General features: G+C 40.8%; 1 long non-coding RNA gene across 1 annotated transcript; it reads left to right on the forward strand.

Moving 5' to 3' along the window:
• The first annotated feature begins 10,301 nt into the window (after positions 1-10,301).
• LOC146376024 (uncharacterized) lies at positions 10,302-18,316 on the forward strand. Its single transcript, XR_014801841.1, has 2 exons — positions 10,302-14,917; positions 18,058-18,316. It is a non-coding gene; the product is annotated as an uncharacterized LOC146376024 (long non-coding RNA).
• Positions 18,317-21,241: the final 2,925 nt, after the last annotated feature.

Consider the following 21,241-nt stretch of genomic DNA (forward strand, 5'->3'; position numbering starts at 1 on the left):
GGCAGGGGAGGAAAAAAAGGGGGAGGGCACACACAGAAACACACTCACAATTGTGCATAATGATGTTAACATTCCTGCATGTCTAATGCAGGGGATATTGAGACAGACACTAGCTGGTCTGCAGTCTCGCTGCACATTGTGTGTGTTCACGGGTATAAACGGTAGCAGGGCATAATGATGTATTAACTGTGGCTTGCTCTCTCTCTGTGTTTGTGCTCCTTGCTGAGGTTACTACAAGACTATGTTAATCTTATGCAAGATCATGCTGCGCTTTATTTTCTAGTCTGCTGCGTTAAATTTTAGGTGCGCTGCTAAAGAAACATCCGTGTTTGCTTTGGTTTTTGCACAGAATTGCAACCAATAGACCGTTTATTGCTTTTTGCTTTCTTAAACGCTTATTCATTTTGGAGTGATTAACCAGATTTGCAAAGCTATTTAAATATTGCATGTAAACGAAAGAATAGCAGCGGGTGTAGCATTCCAAGGTTTTAGCAGATAACAGCTAAATTTAAAAAAAAAAAAAAAAGCCAAGTTGAAACAAATTAAAACATCATCATCCTTCATCATATTTATTCACAAAGAATATCTTAGAGGGTGTGGCTGATTTGAAATGCAAGCAACATCAAGTGTGGCACATATTTTTCAAGTTCCTTCCAAATAAAATCTGCACGAATATGGATATGAAAATGGAGCGGCTAGATCATAAAAGATGGAAACAAAGAAGGACAGACAGCATATACTGGCAAGGACAGGCAAAAGATGAAGCTCATTTTTCCATGGGCACCCAGTGGCGTCTGCATTGCAGATCGCTAAAATCCCCCTCGAATGCATCCCTGGGCTTAAGGAGGGTGGAGTGGGGAAGGGTGAACAAGGGCTGGGTTTATGCTATCCCTGCTTTGGTACACTTTGTTTTTTTTTTCTTCCTTCCCCCACCAAAATATATTTTTTTCTGTCTGCATCAAATGTCAAGTTAATTTCCTGGGCGCTATGAGGGATGTGTCCTCCCCTTCGGTATGTGTGGCAGGGTGGTGGATTGTGTCAGGGTGCTTTGCGTGCCGGTGTGTTTATGTGTGCGTGTCTCTGTGTGTGTGTGCGTGTTTGTGTCTATATGGGTGAATGGGGAAAGGAAAAGGGGCATGGCAAGGCAAAGAGAGAGATGAGAGGTGGTGGTGGGGGGTTCAGTACAGTATGTATAAATTGGTTCTCTCTGAAGAGCTAGAGAGGTGTGTTGAAAGTGTGCATGCTTGTGTGTGTATGCAAGTGTGCCTGGTTGTATAAGAATATGATCCAATTATTAATAGATACTTTTGGCAATGTACCCCTGGCCATGTACCTGTCATTTTCTTTTTTCTTTTTTTTTGTGAATTCATATGTTCCGGTCTTTTGAAATTTCATCTGAATTGAATACTAATGCAAAAAGGAGAGAAAAACACACACAAGGTATACAATAACAGGCATAACAGCATAACTCAATGACATTGTAAAAAAATCTAGAAAAAAAGCAGAAAATCTTACCTTGCATACATTTCCTAACAATATCGTTTCGATTGGGGTTGTCTTAGAGGATTTTTTTGTGGTTTAAACAATAAAAGCTCATTATCAAAGCATATGTAGCTCTGTTAAACACATTGACGTATCAGCCCTCTGTTAACCTTCCTGCTGGACTCTTGGCATCCTTTAAGTCCTTTTGAGACACATTTAATTTGACTTTTTGTATTGATTTGCGCTTTTCATTATTATCATGAAGTAATTGTGATGCCCTCGTGTCCGCTACCTTTAAAAGCAACTAGGCCTTCATTTATTGCTGCTGTTTTTTTTTGTCTAAACACAAATGTACTGTGCTTACCTGTCTCTGTGTTGTTAAAATGGAGTGTGATTGAGAGTTTGTGCTCAAATGCACAAGCTGTGCTGTGTTCTCAAGGCGCTTTTTTAGTGTCTTTATTATGTTTATGCATGCAAAGTGTAAACGTGCACCTGTGTATGTTTTTTGTTTTTTTGCATACAGCTATTAGGTGAATAAAAGCAAAGTGGATATTTTGTATTGCAAAGTGTAAAAAGGCTTATTGCAGAGAAAGGGATTTGCATTTGTCAGTTGGGCTTGCACTGATGTATGCTCCTGCCCCACAAATGTCACATCCCATAACCCAGAAAAATTACACTAGTCCCACCTAATTACGCATATTCATGATGCTGTTTTGCATAGTGCTGGTAGCATACTTCTGTTACAAGCCACAGAGCTGAGGGATGTGGCTGAGTGAAAAGGCTTTCAATCCACTGATTCAGCGTGTCTTCGCCACAAGCATCAGCTTGATAACAGTACCTCCATGCCATTTTTTTATTATCTCAGACCATTATGGAAAGAGAGCTTTCTCTTATTTCTTGCAGTCAGTCATGCTGCCACTGCCTGCAGCATGTTCAACCCCGGTGGGAATTTTTAATAAAGAAATTAGCTTTGTCCTAGTTTATGAAGGTCATTTTGAAAATAGATCAGATTCAACAAATGATTTTTTGAAATACTTTATCATTTATAACCCATCTCGTCTCTGTTTTGCTTTCTCTGCTTGTTTATCCGTCTTATTCTCCTCCTGTAGTAAATGCGGTTCTGTTGGTCATTGGTAATGAATATGCAAATCAAAAGGAGACTAAGGCTAGCAACTGGGAGCAGCTGAAGTTATGACTGAAAAGATGGGAAAGTGGATGAGTCGTAGTGGCGGGCTCAGTGGTGTATTCTAGCACTTGCAGAACAGAAGTAATCAGACTTGGCCCAGCTATAATGAAGGAGAGAGTCTAGGCTGTGCCACCGCTTGGGTAAACAGCGATTGTTTCAGTCCAGGATTCCAAACATGGGCAACAGTGGTACTATTGTCCAGTCGGCTCTAATTAAGAAGTGAACCAAAGATGGGGGAGAGGGAAATGGGAATGAGAGGTGGGTAAAAAAGGGGCAAGAGGGGGAAAAGGGGGGGTGGGGGTGTTGAGAAGAGAGCAGGAGCAGGTGGGAACCTGGCAGTAACAGAAGCTGGGACGGGCGGGGGAAGTGAAGAAAAAGAGAGGTATGGAGGAAGGTAGTGAGAGGTCCTTCTCTGATCCTCGTTTTTTTTTTCACACTATCATTGTGTCTTTTTTCTCACCATCTCCCTCTTGTTTCCATATCCTCCTCTCTTCCAACACACCTCTCTACCCCGTCTTTCCCTCTCAGCCTTTCATCGATACTTCCATCCTTCATCATTCTAAAAGTCATCTACTCTATTCCTTCCACCTGCCCTTTGTTCCCTTTTTTTTTTTTTTCTTTTTGCATTTGGGATGGTGAGGGATGTTTTGCCTGTCATACCACCTTTGTATCACCTTTCCCATCCAGTGCCGGAGAGAGAGAGGGGGGGGGGGGGGGGGGGAGGCAGAGAAGAGGAGGGAGAAAAAGAAAAAGAGGAGCGGGAGTGGGGGGAGGTGGATGAGAGGAGCAGGAGAGAGTAAAAGAGGCAGGACCGAGACAAAAAGAAAAGATCACACTGCTTCCTGGCTTAATGAACATGGGCAAAGGATGATCACAATAGAATACATTATGCTCTTGTTAGCAGAGGCAATCAATTAGCAGAGAGCACACACCACTGGCACACCATCTTTCCTGCCTGGGCACTGGCTCATTCAAAGCCCAAACGAGTGACTGAAGGGACCCCCTCGAATCTCTGTTTTTCCCACCCTCAATGCCCAGTGGCCACAAAAGATCTTCTTTGATACATCAATGTGAAAGGGGACAGTTTTGAATTTGCATGTCCACCACATTCACGCCACATGGGTTGAATTATTACTCAGGTTTTACTGCAGTCAAAGGTCACATGTGTGTGTGACTGAATAAACAGAAACAAAAGCGTTCATTAAATCGGAATTAGAAAACAAGTTCCCAAACCCCATTTAGTCCCATTTATCTAAACTAATAAAAACAATACGAAGTTTATTAGACATTTGAAAGCTGTCCACTGACGACACACTGTACCCACTAAAGCTTAGCTTGAGAAGATGGGAATCAGACATGACAACGTATCCGTGAGTGACACTGACAATTGCATATGAAATTGTCAGTCAAGTTTCCATCAGCAGTTCATACAGTGGTTGGATGAAATTCCTTCATCCTCTTACCCCCATGTTTTCTTCTTCTTTTTTGTGTCATCTAGAGGAATAGCTCCAGATAATGGCAGCAATCTTTATTGTGAAAAAGGCAAGGAGTAGTTCTGCCTTAACACAGGCACAAATCACAACTGTCTGGCTGAGGATCTGTAGAAGTGTCTGTGATGAGTAGAATAGACTGCTTTCACCGAGGAACTTTGCTGTGATTCGAGGTAGAGGCTGGAGATAGAGGAAACAAAAGGAAATGAAGGAACATGAGAGAGAGGAAAAATTGTATTATGAGTGAGGATTCAGGACTTGTTTTTTTTTTTTTTCCCCTGAAGACAGAGCTCACTGAGAGAAAAATGGCCACGGGTTTGGGTTCAGCGAATCAGCTTTTCCTGTTTTTGTCAGGGCATTCACACTTTTCAATATGGCCATCTAGAGATTGTGCCCGTGTGTGTGTGTGTATTTCAGTCACCTTTCCCATTGTGGCATGGGGCATAATACACTCTAACACTGAATACAATTTCTTAAACAAACGGTGTACAAATGTCCTTCAGAATGAACTTTGATGCTTGACATGATTTTAAATTTTCTCATTTAAAAGGATTAATGTCTCAAAGGTCAAATTAGCGAAAATACAGAACAATCCTTCAGTTTTCTTGGAAAATTAATTTTTCTAGTTTTACCACAAAAAAGCATTTGTTTTCTAATGATGTTGCAATATATTTAATTCACAACGCACAGCAGATTCAAAGACTATAAACTATGAACGTTATGGGCTTTACTACAAAGCTGTTAAGTAAGTAAAGTCTATACTTATTTCATACTTACATACAATGTTCCCTCTAATTTTTCATGTGTCTCAGCGAACACACAAACTCCCTGAGCGGTCCTTTGGACCACTGTGAGCAACAGCAGACGTGTGCACTGTGGTCACGCCAGCATCGAATCCATCCAAGTTACATGGTTTATTAAAATAATCAAATTACAGCATTTACATTTATGTTAGACTACTTTTAATTAACTGCTTTAGCCCACTTACAATGAAAATGTAAAAAAAAAAATCTTGTATTAGGAGTCTGTGGTCTGGGAGAGAGTCCTGTAGCTGTCTGTCTGCAAAATACAGTATACAATGACCAATGTAATGTAATTACATAGTTACTTTTTCAAAAAAGTAACCGAGTTATGCAAACAACAACGTTTTTTGCAGCTGTTTACCTAAAAATGCAGCTAAGGCGTTTTTTTAAATAAACATTTCAAACTATTTACAGAACAATCAGCTGTTCTGCATCAAATTTGATGCCACACAAATTATTTGTGCCACTCCAAAAAATAATCTCTGTCCACTATGAGATAAAGGAGAACAACACCCTGATACCTGCAGGCCTGACAACAGGAGATGTATCACTCCTGTAACACCCGTAACATTCAGCAGTGGCCTCATTGTTCTGACACACACAACAAAACTATCGACTACACTACACACTAACTACACAAGATTTGCGCTAAACGTCACAAATCTCTCACATCTCAAAACACCGCTGTCACTCCTAAAACTTCCCCCTTCCTAAACAACTAAATGCCATGTTGCCATATCATTTTTTGATTGGTCGACATGGTACATTTTTCGACCAATAGGAAAGGCTGGGTTTTTTTGGTGGAGAGTGCTTTCGAACGTTTTCCTTATAAAACACAGTTTTTACCATTTCTTCCCGCAGTAAATATAAACAACGATAGTATTCAGGAAGAAAACCAAACATTGCTAATATTTTTATCATAACTCTGGTTTTACGTGGCCTATCAACACAATTTAAAAACTGGTATAAAGTCCACGCTTTTTCCGTCAATTGTTCCGTCTGTCCTGCTCACATCTCCAATGGTTGTACACGTTGTCATTGACGTGGCTTCACTCCACATCAGTCACGCCGCTTTGCTAGCTAAGGGCGCTGCCATAGCCTGTCAACGACGTTGATTAGCTGCATATATACGAATGTGAATCGCATTATTGGCTGGACTATGGAATAAGGTGGCATCGTTCTAATCCCATACGGGAGCAGCCAGTCACTTACTGACTCACACAGCAAAACAGAATTGTTAAAGTATTAATTTTAATTTCAATTCAGGTTAGATTTTTTTTGTGCACAACGCAGATTTTCTGTGCGCAGAGACCGTGCCAGCAGTGCGCAATTGCGCACGTGCGCAGCTTGGAGGGAACATTGCATACATACATATATACATACTTATAAGTCTGTTTTTAATTAATTAATTATTTAAAAAGACATACAAGACATACTCATCTCTTATCACTTCAGTCCACTTCAGACTCATATGGTGGAAAAATGAATGAGTAACATGAAAAATTATATTTCTTTCCATACAAGTAGGAGAACGTAATTTGGCAGATTTCTGAAAGTCCATGCCTACATAGGTCAACAGAAAGGCAGGACAGCTGGTACCTATGGTACTGGCAAATATTGCATATCAGATTCAGGTTCTGAAGCCTTACTAAAGTGTTGCTCATGCTTGTGCCACAGCGTAACTTACTGGAAGGAAGTTAACTGAATCAGCCAATCAAGGAGACTGTGTGCTTGTTACTGCGTTATTAGTGGCCAATCACAGGAGCCAGTTCCACCCCCAAAACGGTCAAAAAGCAGGTCAATTTGCAGCAGCAGAATTTCACTTTGAAGGCAGAGTCACCTGCCATGTTGTGTATGCCAAGAAACTCGTGCATGCATGGCGGCTGCTTTGTGTGCCTGGCTGCTTAGTTTTATACAGGTGGTTGTTAAATTAATCTTCAGGACTCAAGCGTCAGTGAATACCTGTGTGTGTGAACTGCTATTACTGGCTATTCAGTATGTTTTATTGAGCTTGCTATGAGAGAAATTTGACACCACACCTAATGGAGCTTAAGTCAACACCACAATTAGTCCAGATCTTATCCTTTCTCAATAGAATATGCAAATAATTATTGATTAATTATGATATCTTTGTTTTTTGTCTGTTTGCTTGTGTGTAACTGGATCAGCTTTTGTGTCTTTGTGTTTATATTTCTTGTCTTCTGAGTTCTTGGAAACACTGTAGTGTTGTGTTTCGACATTTCATACTGTATGTGTGCTATGGACGATGATTGAATCACCTGGAATATTCAAATGTGTGTAATGTATTCATTGTTTAAAGCTTCAGTGGGCATTTTGTTCCTCCTGCACTTGAAAAGGTGAAATGTTCACCAGTGCTGGTGAGCTGTTCACTTGCAAAGAAAGAGATGGAAAGAGGTTGCCTTTGCTGTCATTTGAAAACACACAAAAGACAAAACATAAAAAAATAACACGGCTTGTATCTTCTTTCCTAAAGCCTCAACTCAAATTACTTTATACATTTTAAGAGCTTCTCTTTACCTTATATATACCTCTGCCTTGGTTTCATTGCCAGCTCTTTTTATCTATTTCTCCTCCTTGATCATATCCTGTACTCTCTCATTGTGGGTTCCTGTGTACAGGTCATCATGCTGCTGACATTTGTGTCCAAGCAGGGCCTAGTGGTATGGCCTTTACCACCCCTCGCTGGGTCTCCCTTCACCATCAGCACCCCCTACTGTGATTCTTAACCCACCAAGTCCTCTTCATCTGCGTGCACATCAATGAGTGTGTGTGTTTTCTTGTGTGTGTTGGTGTGCTTTGGGACCATCCTCTGTGTACAGTGTCTGTGTGTTTAAGCCATGTCCAGATCAGCCACGTTCATGCTTGCCTTTAGCCTGTGAGCACAGTAGGGAACATGGTATGGAGCAAGCTTCTTTCTCTGCTGGATACAGGGTGAGCAAATACAGTTGCTGTGGGCTGGCGGGGGTACTGGAGTATGTTACAGTGGATAGCTCACTATGATGTGATAAGCTCAACTCACAAGGTCTTTTCTGTGACAGTAACTTGAAAATATGTCTAAATATGTCTTTCTTATTAAAGAAATATCTAAAAATTCAATTATCAAAGGGAAAAACTGCTTCTGCTTTTTTTTTTTTTTAAATATATATACGTAGATTACTTGGAATTCTTTTATCCCTGACTTTCTGGAATGAAGAATTTTGGAAGAGCTGATGTGTTTTAAAAAAGAAAGTGCAAAGCCTCATTGTTCTGCTTCTCAAACACACACTCTTACACACACACACACACACATAGGCATACTCACCGTCCCTGCAGTCATGGGAATGGAGAATACCGAGGTTCAAGGTCATTTCAAGTATTCTGCACCCCGGGGCTCTCCATTGTCAGTGCACCACATCCTTTTGCTCACGCATCCACTCGGATTCACATACGAGACATTGTATGCAGGGATTCATTCTACACACAGCTATTCAAAAATGCACAAACATCTGAGGGAGGAAAGTGTCTGTCAGGTGTGAACATGACACTTTGTAAGTCCATCCACATATACAAGCAGCTGCATGTGTGACTCTCTGGTGAAGGCACAATTATCCACGTTTGCTTCTGTAGCAGAAAAGAATAAAAAAGTATCGTTAGCTGACAACTGCTGGTTTTTGGCATCATTTAACTGTTGGAATAATCATTGTTTGGGATCATCAGATTATATATTTTTTGGTTTTCTATTAAGTAAAGGAGTCGTACTGCTTGGAAATGATAGAGGCATTTTTTTTTAGAATCAAACTGAAGGTAAGGAAAAGAGAGCGGGAGCAGCAGTGGGTGTGATTAGCTCCTTTGTTGGAGGTCTGTTGAGCTTCATTGGTTCCAGAGAATAGGTTCCTAATGAACCCAGCCAAGCTTGGACCAAACTTTGTGCTGAAGACAAACTAAGTTATGGTGGTCTGGCAGAGCGCTGGGGGTGAGCCGACTGATATACAACGTCTGGACATATGGTCCCCCCCCCATCAGTGCCTCTCCCAGCCACTTTCCCATGTCCTGGCTTCTGTGCATGACTGTCCTTTTGTGTGTGTACACGCAGAGTTGGACGTAGCGTGAGGAAGAATATTTATAGTGTGCATTTTTGTATTTCATTGGTAACTCATCAGAAAAGGGAAACAGGAGAGAAGAAACAGAAGGATTCAGGGGCACGGGTGTGTGTGTGTGTGTGAGAGGGGGGTGCTGGAGAGAGAGGCTGGTTGATGCTTACTGAAAGCGACAGAGGAGAGAGGGCTGCAGGCTTTGTCTTTCCAGCTGACCCCAATACAGAATCCTTTCTGACACGTCTTACAAGACATGGAGTAACTGAGTAAATCAGGCCAACCTGGCTTTTGTGTAGCAGCAGCTACACCATAACAGATGTGTGTTTATCCATGCATGTGTAGGAACATGTAAGGAGGAGGTGCAGGTGAGCCTCGTGGTGGTTTGAGCCTAATTGTTTGGGTCAGGGTGGGAGTGTGGGGACGGATGTCTTCCGTGTCCCACCAACCAGGCTCTCGGTAACTGAGCCAGCGAAGGGGAGAATGGGCCCACTACAGGGCCACACAGCAGGCTCAAACAACACTTATTCTGCTGGCCAAACTGTCAGCCAGAACAACTTCATTGTGCCCAAAATTGGAGTTGAAGGCAAGGCAAAGACTAGAGATGGGAGGGGGGAGGCTTGGGAAGGTGGTGAGAAAGAAGAGGAGGATGCAAAGAGAGAGAAAGCATGCAAGAGAGAGAGAGAGAGAGGGAGAGAGAAGAGTGAGGGGGTCTGTGGGAAACGGGGGACTGGAAAAGGGGGAGTCCCAGAGAAAGTGCAGTCTTGGCGATGAATAAGGTCAGACGGTGTGAGTTCATTTCAGTAGGAAGAATTCTCATAGATCCTCCATGAGGGGCACACGGCCAGAAGCAAGGCTTGAATGGAAATTTATTAAAATGTATTCTGGGAGAAGGGGAGGAACTGCACTATTTTTGTGTTCCAGTGTTTGTTTTGTCACCACATATAATCATGCTGTTCAGCCACAAAAAACACAGTTTTTAAACAACAGCACAACAGCAGATTGGAGGTGCACGTTTAACAAATTCTGGCCATTATTATTCTCTTGTAGTCAAATTGTGCACATCCACTTCCCCATTAACTCATATTAGATCACATACTTGAGAAATTTCTCAAGCATATATAATACATAATATATGTATATATATACATATACACACACACATATATATATATATATATATATATATATATATATATATATATATATATATATATATATATATATATACACAGGTAACCCATTAGCATTAGACACTTCCCTACAGACTTTTCCTGCCTTGCACCCGCACGCGTGGGGTGCAAGGCAGCACAGCAGCAAGCTTTGAACTGTGATTTAAATACAGTACATCAGAAAGCCTCTTTAGACTGACACTAAACCTGTTTAAATCAGTACAACACTAGCTTGCGTCACAATTCTCATCTTTTGTCTCACCTCTCCTGCTGGTGATTTCAGGTAACGGCTATAAGAGGGTGAAGAAGTTTACTTAGTCACACTGAGTTTAGGGAGATGAGGAGAGTCTGTGATTCTGTGTGTGGGCAAAGGTGTGTGCGTGTGCACAAAATGAAGAAATGTACACACACGCATGCACAGATACACACACACACATACACTCCTGTTTGATCCAGAGCTAGCCCTGCAGCTCCCAGAGACTCAACAAAAGACCTCCTCTATCCATTGTATGAGCTGTGTGTTTCCCAGGAGAGCTCGGGCTCAGTTAGAGAAGGGCCCCGGATCGCTTTCTCCTGACATGGATGTTTATTCGCTCTATGGTCCAGCAGAACACCCTCAAAAGGGCTGGCCTTCGCATTTTGACGTGCATGACACATAGTTTTTGAAAAGAAAAGAGTGGCTAGAGGGTGCGAGAAAGAAAAAGGGAGAGTGAGTGTCTTGACAGATGAGCAGACATATAAGACAGACAGATAGAGAACAGGCCTGTCTGTGAAAGTGTTCTCAGTGCACTCGTATGAAAAAGAATATTCAGCGCGTTCGCCGCCATCTTATTTGCTCCTTGTCTTTACACTAGTCAGCTTTCTTGTCAACCTTGTTCATGAATGTAGAGCTACCCGGTGGGTGGGTAGAGATTTCTTCCTGATCTTGACAAGCCCTCCCATCCCTAACTGCATACTAATTTCTTCCGAACTACTGAGCCAATGCAAAACAAATACAGTCTGCCAGGGCTTCTATTCAGCTTGGTCTTAGCAGGTTAGCAGATATTATTCTGTCTATTCTGGGTGTGTGATTAATGAGCTGCAAGTTGTATCTTTAGGACTCTGTCAGTGTGTGTTGAGTATAAAATCCTGAGCTAATGAAGGAAAGTGTACGAAAAGCTTGAAAATGAATTCACAATTCCTCAAATATTTAATGCAACCAGTTAACGGTTACTTATTCTCACAATCGCAGGTTTTTAGCTGTCAGTGCATTTCACATTATATATTTAATGATCCTTCCTGCTACCATTTCACAGCTGTCTCTATCTCAGAGTTTTGAATGCTATCTGTCAGTGTTCTTCACTTTCCCTGACAGTATCTAAAGGTTTCCTTGAGAGGGAGAGTGCCTGCAGGGTTGACCATACATCTCAGTCGAGAGGCAGGAGTCGACCGGTGAAAACAAACACAGTATGGCGGATACCATCTAATCTGCTGAGCGCCATTATCATTTAAGATATAAGTATACATACCCACATGAACCCACCCTCTAAACCAGACGCACTCTCTCCCTTTGCTCTCTTTGAGGTAAAAAAAAAAAAAAGAAGCTTGTGTGTTGAAACTGAGAGTGAATGTAAGCTATTGTTGTGGTGTAACCGGACTCTATAGCAGGTTGTTTGATCCTGTTTTGGGCCTGAAAAGCTTTTTTCTTACTTGAGCTGCCAGATCAGCTGAGAGGGTCAGACAACAGAGTCTATTTGTAAAGTCCTCAGTCTGTCCGCTTCTGGGTTTTGGGGGAGTTTTTTGTCCTTTTTTTCATCCTCACTTTGTCAGCTCAACTTCCTCATCCAGATTCAAGCTAGAGTCCAAAGTTTTAATTATAATGCAGAGGAGCATGCACTCATTCACATACTCTACTTAGACACAGATGTGTGCTTTTAGGTGCATGGCGCTGCTCTCAAAACTCCATTTATTCCTTTTTCTTTAAACTAGATCTTCCTGTGCCTCTCTCTCTCTACTGTGGAGACACTGGGATTATATTCCTCGCTTTGCACCTCTGGTGTGGCAGTGGCAGAAGGGAGAATGTTACTGGAAAGTGTTTAGATGACAAAAGCTTTCGCAAATTGTTTTGTTAAACCACAATACTTCCCGTGATACATCCAAGCTCTCGTTGTATTCCTGTTTACCTGACATCATTTCATTATTTACATTACATGCCTCTGTATTGTTGACTGTTTTGGGAGCTGACTTGCACTTCTATGCCTTTGTTACTGTTTTGACATTGCACTCTCAATTTATGATCTGTTTAGCGTTCAGCGTGGACAATGTGCATGCAAATATACTCATCCCATTATACTGTCTCTCTTTGTATGTCAGCTTTCTTGCCTAAGAGGTATAGATGTAGAGTTGGTTGGGGGGGAAGGGTTTGATAGTGCTGTATGGTTTTTTTGTTTTTTTTTTTGGAAGGAGATTTGCGCGCGCACACACACACACACACGCATCTGTGCTGCCAAACCCGTTTCAGACGTGAGAAACTGTACCTTAATTTGCATAAGAATAATTGACACTTCAAATTAGCCTTCCAATCAAAGAGGATTATTTTTTCAGCATATGTGCAGCTACTGAGCACTGCCATGGTGGAGAATATGAAAGGGAGGGCAAAGAGTGTAGGAACGGGAGGGGGCACGTCATAAAAGATTAACCCTTTCACTTCCTCATCTCAGACAGGAGGAGGTGGCGTGCCATTTTATTGCATATATAACTTGATATGCAGTTTAAAAAAGAAAAAAAGACTTTTGCAGGAGGAAAAAATGATTTCTCCTATAAGTCAGAGGATACTGTAAGACTCTGGAAGGGCAAAATGGTGCATCTGATTGATAGGTGTTTTACGTTTGAAAGCCTTAGGTGCACTGACTGTGTTATGTGCACGATAATACATCTATATTCACCTTGGTGGCACTGGGTACAGGCCAAGAGAGCGAGCGCTATTAGGCAGAGCATGTGAGCGTGTGCGTATGTGTGTGTGTGTCATAGTGAATGTGTGCAGATTGAGGGTTTGCCCACATTAAACCATTAAAGCAAGTGCAATGTTGAATTATTGATAATGGCTAATGAAAAGGATCAGTTCAGGATGAACTACAGGCTTAACCACAGCCCTGAGGCTAACACACACACACACACACACACACAAGTACATGCATATACACCCATTCTCCAGGTGCAGCATTGATTTCAGCTTTTCTCCAACTGGAGTCAAATCGGTACCAATGTGTTTTTTTCCCTGTTTATAGCTTACTCGTCATCATTCCATCATCTTTAAAGGCCCATAATGATCCATTCCAGTGAGGAGCAAAGGAGGCCACAGCAAAAAACATAACTCCGGCTTTCTTCCAGGCCTCCGCGTTTGACAAGCAGAGAGCCTTTTTTAAGGTTGAGCCAGTTTTCAGGGAGAATAGGGACAGAATTCATTTTGGGGGAAGGGGTAGAGAATGGGGACTGAGGGTTTGGCGCCAGCCCCTCTGAAGCGCTCAGCATCCCCCCGCTTATGGGATGGCGGATGTGTCTGGGTGTATCCATGACAACCTCACTGCATGCAGGGATATACCACGGCAACATAGCCAAGGAAAGTTAAGAGAGTACATGTGTGCGTGTGTGTGTACGTGTCGGTGCAGATCCATTAAGGTCCACATACTGTATCTCAGAGAAAGTATTCTCTCAGTTAGACCGGGAAGCCTCAGTTTGCTGATAGACACATATCTTTAGCCTTTGACTCAGAAGCTAAACATAAATAGATGTGCTCTTTTGTAAGCCAGTTTTTTACTTTGACACAGTTGTAAGTGAAAGCGTCTTCTTGCTAATGGTTCAGCATTTCCTCCTATGTGCTGTGTGTTTTATGCTTTCGCGGATACAGACAGGTGCACCCTCATGTGCACTCAGGTCGCTGCCTAACAAACATTAAAACACAGACTAACACATTCTCCGACACAAAGTCACACAATCACTCTCATGAGTCTTGCATAGCTCAAGCTGTGTTATAATAATCCCATCTGGGATGGCCTGGATTCTCATTCAGAAAGTACCTCATAAAGTAGCACATATATGTGTTTCAGTGTGTGTGTGTGTGTGTGTGTGTGTGAGAGAGAGAGAGAGAGCACAAGGGAGACAGTGCACTAGAGAGAGACAGAGGAAGATGCTTTCTGTGACATGGAATATATACTGTTTTATATTTTAAATTCACCTTTCTGTCCATACTCAAGCACAAATGCACACAAGCACACACTCACAGATGTAGAGTCAAACTCAGATCCTGCCGGAGTGTATTTTTAACCCCAACTGCCTGTGCTTTTGCTGAGGGGTTAAAGGGCCGAATGGAGAATCAAGTAAATAATTCACAATAGCTGAAACTCTTTCGATGTAACCTCAGAATGAACGGGGGAGGGATACCAAAGAGACTTAGTTATGTAGTGGCACAATAAAGTCTTGCAAAATCCTGCTTTGACTTAACGGTAAAAAGAAACAAGTAGGTCAATAAGTGAAAAGGCCCCTCACCTTCTGATTAAGTCTAGTTACATGGAACAACTGTGAAATGTCTTTATATATACAGCGCTAAACAATATACTTGTCCTGTTATTTCAGGTTTGATGGTCCATCATGATCCACAAACATCTGGAATAAGACTCCGACTAAGGACGTGGAATACATTCTGCTGATCTCAGAGGTAACCGAACTCGCTCCATTGTTACATAGCCTGCTCTGTGCATCCTTTTTCTCAGAACATTTGATATGGAGGTGTCTGTAAGACACTTTTGAGTGACATTGCCTCTGTCAAATGGCTGATTGAAGGAGACACAGAGAGAAATGCTGTGCTAATGAAATCATCTGACCCACATCCTTTCGTGCTATCCATTTCTCCAAAGACACAGAAAGGGCATTTATACAGGTAAACCATGACTGGTCCCTGAAGTGAAAGAGGGGGTTTTTCAGAAGGAAGAGGAGCATCCATTATTTACTATACTGAGGTTGCTAGACACTTAAGAGATAATGCAGTGCTTCAAGCATACAAAACATAGAGCCTCCTTGGTGCTGGTGAGGCCATTGTTGTGTGTTTTGAACATGTCTGTTTCCATCCATACTGACAGATGAAAAAGAATGTGTCTCCCAAAGGTTCAGAAGCTTGGACAGAGATAGACAGAGAACGGAGGAGAGGCAGGCAATGGGATGGTGGAGAGATGTGTTTGTGTGTGTGTTACATCTCTGTAGATGTTCGTTTTTGTGTCTGTGCATCTGTGCATATGTATGTCTGTTTATTACCCCCAGTTTGTTTTTCGGTATCTGCTCATGCACTTATATGTTGAAAAACGTATCCAGTCATAGACTGCATAATGCAAAATAAATAGTCTTATTTAGTGCATGTGCCTGTCTATACATACATCATGTTCCTGCTGACTTTGTATAAATATTGTCTTCCAGTTCTAATAGACTTCAGTCAGGTCTTATTCTCTATAGATTAGCAGCATCACTTTCTCCCTCCTGGAGACTGGAAGCATCTGACTGTTGTCTACTGGGAGTAGTTAGCAGAAGGAGACTAAGGCATACAACTCCTTCCACCCTGTTACCAGACTTGGGGCAACACCAGATACTACTTTCTGCCTTTGTCAATTTCCTGGGGGACACTTTGACAAGAAATCCTTTTTATTTTTTTGTGGATGAGGAGAGAGCACTCCCCAAAATTCCAGTGTTTTTCTGCATAAATGCGCATTGTGATGGAGAGCACGACAACTATACATGTTTACAGATCCGCTCAGGGAAATTCCAAGTCACTGAACAATATCCGTAATCTAAAATATAGATGTGTGCATGTGTGTGTATTTTATAACATAAATGATGAAAATAGTGACAAGGGGACCTATTATGCTCATATTTCAATGCTTATGCTATTATAATCTACTAGTGTTTATGGCTAAAACATATCGGTTCAGTACCTGAATTCAACCTCTGTATAATAAAAAAGAAAAAACATTTTTTTGAACTCCTCTCCCTTTAAGGCCAACCTCCTTTTAAATAAACTGTCTTCTGATTGGCTACTCCTCACAAGCAGAAAGCAGGCCAGGCTGCTGTGCTAACAGCCAGAGATGTTGGACTGAGGTGACCGCATTAAGGATGATATCATTGTCTTTGACATTATATAGATCCAAGACTGCAACAAAACTTGCACTTTCACTGTTTGAGACTTTGGCCATCAACCTCTCTCTGAATTTTACAGTCAATGAAATGTTACGACAACCAAGAAAACGAAGGCTAAAACTATTAAAAATGCCCTAGTTCGTAAAAGATGCAAAACTCTCTTTGGGACATTTGAAATAATAAAGTTATAAGAACATATTACAATATTTTACCCTTTAAGTATTCATCTTGAAGCACAAGTTTTCACAGTGTGCTTCATCTCAGTCTTTCTGTTTTTTCTTTAAATATTTTACACTTTGGTTGGAAGTTTTTGAAAGAGGCAAATACAGCGGATCTTCCTTATAGGCATAAAACTGCAGTGTCAGCAGAGGACATCAGGAGGATGCATAGAAAGGCACATGTAGTTTTGACTGCGATCAGCTGCCACAAATAGACAGGCAGGCAGTGTTTGCCCTTGAAGAGTTGTGAACAGACAGGGTGGTGTGTTTGAGTTGTCTGAATCCACCTCCCTTCATCTTTTGGAGTCAGGCTGAGTTGGACTGCTGATGGCCCAGGGACCCCATGCCCTGAACTATTTTGTACTGTCAGCCAAACATCAGACAAACTTGTTCAAGGAAACATGTCTGGCCAAAACACTACATCCATAAATTCTTGTTTTCTCTGAAAAAAAAACTTTGGGGAGTTACTGATTTATTGCAGCTTGTAAAGGTGTAGTGCACTCTTACAGCTATTTCAAGTGGTCAGTTAAATCAGCAAACAGCAGTCACAGGTTCGTAAAATGACATGCTTTGTTGTCTTTGTAGTCTGATGCAGCTGACGAGACACTCAGCCACCCTTACTGTCTCAAATGACCCCAGCTGTTCTGTACAGCCTATACATTTGTATTGGGCCCCTTAATACCTTCCATGCTTGTCAACGAGCTCTATGGTTTCAAGGAAATTTAATACCATAATGTCTTTTTGGAGGAAGGGAGTGTCGGGTATGGCAGGAGTAATGGAGGAAGGGCTGGAAATGCAGGTAACCCAGGTTAGGCTGAGGGTACAGGGATCCGGTAAGGCGTTCCCCAGACCTTAGAGTCTTCTAGGCTTCTCTATTAGAGAATAATAAGCAGCTGTAACCCTGAGACACTCCCAGGCCTGTGTCCTCAGCTACAAAAACCTCCACTGGGCTTCTTATCAGGTTCTAAGGATATCATGTAAGACAATACATGTGAGAAGTGCAGGGAGAACAATAGGAGGAAAGTGCAGTGTGATATGAGGGGGACTAATGTCAGCGGATATTGCTGAGGCCTTTGTCGCCTTCAAGTACACTGGGAACTCGCAGCTCACTGAGCTCCTTTCATTCAAGGCTCATGCTCTGGGATGTGACGAACCTCTACAACAAATGCCGTCCCTCACGCTTGATGGAAAACTGTAAACACGGAGGTTATGTGTTTGTTGTGTATGAAGCATAACTCATTCTTTCCCCAATCTTGGTGGAAAAATTGTGTTTACTGAAAGCTAAAGAGTATTTCCTAAACGTTGTGTGCTGTACATTTGTTTCCACGCAGCATCAATATTTTTCTTTAAAAATGTAATTAATAAACTCCTGTGATAAAATCTAACACTGTTGTAATGATAAACTCATATTTCTCTTCTATTTCTTTTTCTTTGTATTTCTCTTTTTTTTTTTTAGGTAAATAAGTTATCCTGATTAAGAAGAACGGAGCCAAACTTTCAGCAATACAGAGTCTTACAACAGCCTGAAAATAGTACTTACTGTGCCTTTGTTCTGATGGGTATCATATTTTCTTTTCTTTTTTTAAATGGAAAAACACTTCTTAAAATAAGATGAAAATATTCTACACATTAAAACATGTATTTATTTCATGTCAGTGATTGAATTTAACAAGTATATTTTCTGACAGCTAAATAAAGACTTTTTTCCCCCATAAGTGATGTTTTAAGTGTGAGTTATTTCTTCCTTTCTGTTCAGTGCTGTGGCACTCCAGGTAAAGAACAATGTGCTTGACATAATTGGGTCCTATGTGGTTATGAAAAGAGCATGCACACTGATAAAAGCTGGCAGTGTGATCAAAGCACTATGTGTCCTGATCAAATCACACACTTGACACAGTTGTAGTTTTTCCAGACAAACTTACGAAATGTAGAGGAAAGAAATTTCAGTCGGCACCAAGAAGCCTTCCTCTTGAAAATCTCTTTCATTCAACACTGTGAACCATTTTGACACGCTGCTCATTGTCTGTCAAATCAAGCGTAAGTGCATGTGCAATAATTAAGAATTACAATAATTATTATTTTTTTCTATATCTCCTTTTTTGGGGGGGGATGTACAGTCTGACTTCTGTTTGTGCTGTCAAGGTGTCTACATAATTATATCCACACACTAAATTACAAAGACAAATTAGGATCACGGTGTCTTACAAATTGTTCAGTATAGAAACAATTTGGTTTTATCTTTTATTACTCAGTTTTTATGTCCTTCCTGTTGCACAACTACCAGTATACAGCACACCAGGCTACGAACCAATAACATCATAACACTTCATGAGGTAAGTAGAAAGCTAATGTTTGACACTGGAAAATGCAAACTGGACATATAAAGGACACACACATACAGACAAACTCATACTGACGTCCTGCGTTTTTCCACACTATCCAAACACCAGCGTCTGGTGAAGTACTTTTTAAAAATACCACTAAGTGTAAAAACCAACTTTATTTTTCATTTCAGTGCAGCTCTCTAGTCTATTAAGTTGTCATTTTAAGGGCTTTCCTGGCTTCCCAGTTAGCAGCATCAATTGAAACTGCTGTAAACTGTAATTGATTAAGTGATGGCTCGAGCTCACTTGTAGCATTTGTGTAAAGAAAATAATATGACATAGAAACCTGCGTATATTCCTCGATTATTCTATTTTAGCGTTGTCTAGATCTTAACTAGTTTAATATTCGGTTTCATTTATAGTTTTAAGCACCTCTAGTTAAAACACAGCACAGAATAAACACCAAATTAACCACAATTCAATGTCAAAATATTCCAGTAGTCTTTCTTTCTTAAAGAAAGAATAAAATTGAGTAAATTTGAGGCTTAAATGTTCTCCGCCTGAATACATGCCTCTACCCTCAAAGATATCAACTGTACAACAACTGCCAAACTCGCTTTCAAGTATCAGCAATATAACTGCAATGCACTGCAGTACAAAAAGAAGTTACACCAAAAGATAGAAGTCACAAGCGTAATTCCACCTCTTTGGAAATGTTTTTGTTTCAGAAGAAGGAGCATATAAAAACTGTGGTATGTAAACTTTCCCTTGAAAAGCCGCTGATTAAAATTCAGCTAACTCACAAGGGACATCACCCAGCAGGGGCCGTAAGTTAAACAACCTTGGAACAACTTTAATTTTGTATATTTTTATCAAACAAGCCTAAAGGCCAGTGCAAAACCTTCTTTTTATGTTAAATTTGATGTTATTTAACAACTGAGAGGACACAGTTATGTTTGTAGCTGGATTCTTTGTACACGCATTTGTAGGAGTGCAAAATTTGGAGAGGAGCTTATTTAAATGAATCATGCAAACTTAATTTACAAAGATTTTCACAAGGAATCTACTGCAAAGTACATTGACTGCAACGCTGAAAAAAAAACCCATCATATTTTGAGCCTGATTTGGGTCTGATATTTGCTGCTAGGAGTGGTAATTTTTGTCGAATGGAATCGAAGAGAATATTTTAAGCACAAGATACTGACACAGGTGAATGGCTCAATGTCGTGAGTGCAGAGCTTTTTACTGACTCCCAATATTTGATTTGTCAAACTACAGAGATTACAGTGATTTAGGCAGGTCAAAGGTGTGTTTTTGATTAATTCCTGACTCTCACAATATGCACTTTAATAAATACTTGCAACCCTGTATGGCAAAAACAAGAGTAATACAAGCAATTATGCATAATCACTCAATCAAAATGCTTAAGGTAATTTTCTGTGTTACCCTACACACCCTACAGGACAGCTGTCACACAAGATTTACCGGTGAAATAGTTTTCACCAAAGCACACTATTTAGTTTCTTAGAACTTTAAAGTTTGCCCTTACTTAATCTTAAGAAACTGCTCCCTCATCAGGTCTGTTCATTAGTGACACTAATTTCAAGTACTACTGTTGGCTTGTGTTGGTCACTATTACAAGGAACTCTGTGAAAGCCATCTTATCTTTTTAAGTCGCTCAGTAGATTGTTCGCACACTTCCCACTGCCCAGTCTCACATTACTTTGATCTGCATAGTAACTCTGGTCCTTCATGGCTAAAAGGGAGGATCACTTAATAATTACTCCGCAATTAAATATTTATTTTTCACCCTGACTACTCATTATTTGCTGATTATGTATGTAATATGTGAGATAAATACATTCCATTTGGACCAAATCATTGTCTCTGTGATTCTGCACAGAATTGGGGGTCAATAAAATTAAGGCTTTTCTTATGAATTAGACTGATACATTTATTTTAATTGGTTCAATTCATTAATATGAATCTGGTGTCACTGAAAATCCAAAGTGCCACACTCTTCATTCTTCCCTCTCCTATTCTAATCACATTAATTTTCTCTGCTTCTCCCTACTTAACATTCATTGTCACTATTTTTCTCACACTTACCCCATTTTCATTTCCTTTACCAGCATTATTCTTCCCTTCTTTCCTTCACCCATCTTTCAGGCTCATCTGTCGTCACTTGTCCTCTCCCACACTAAACCATTCTTTTACCGCCCCTCTCATTCTTTTCCTCCCTCTCTCTCTCTTTTCCTCTCTCTCACTTCTATTTTTCTCCCTCTCAGATGTCAGATCACAGTCTAGTCTTCCGCT

Source organism: Perissodus microlepis, chromosome 12 (genome assembly GCF_051167445.1).
Source record: "Perissodus microlepis isolate ML-2025 ecotype Zambia chromosome 12, ASM5116744v1, whole genome shotgun sequence".
NCBI classification, from domain to species: Eukaryota; Metazoa; Chordata; class Actinopteri; order Cichliformes; family Cichlidae; genus Perissodus; species Perissodus microlepis.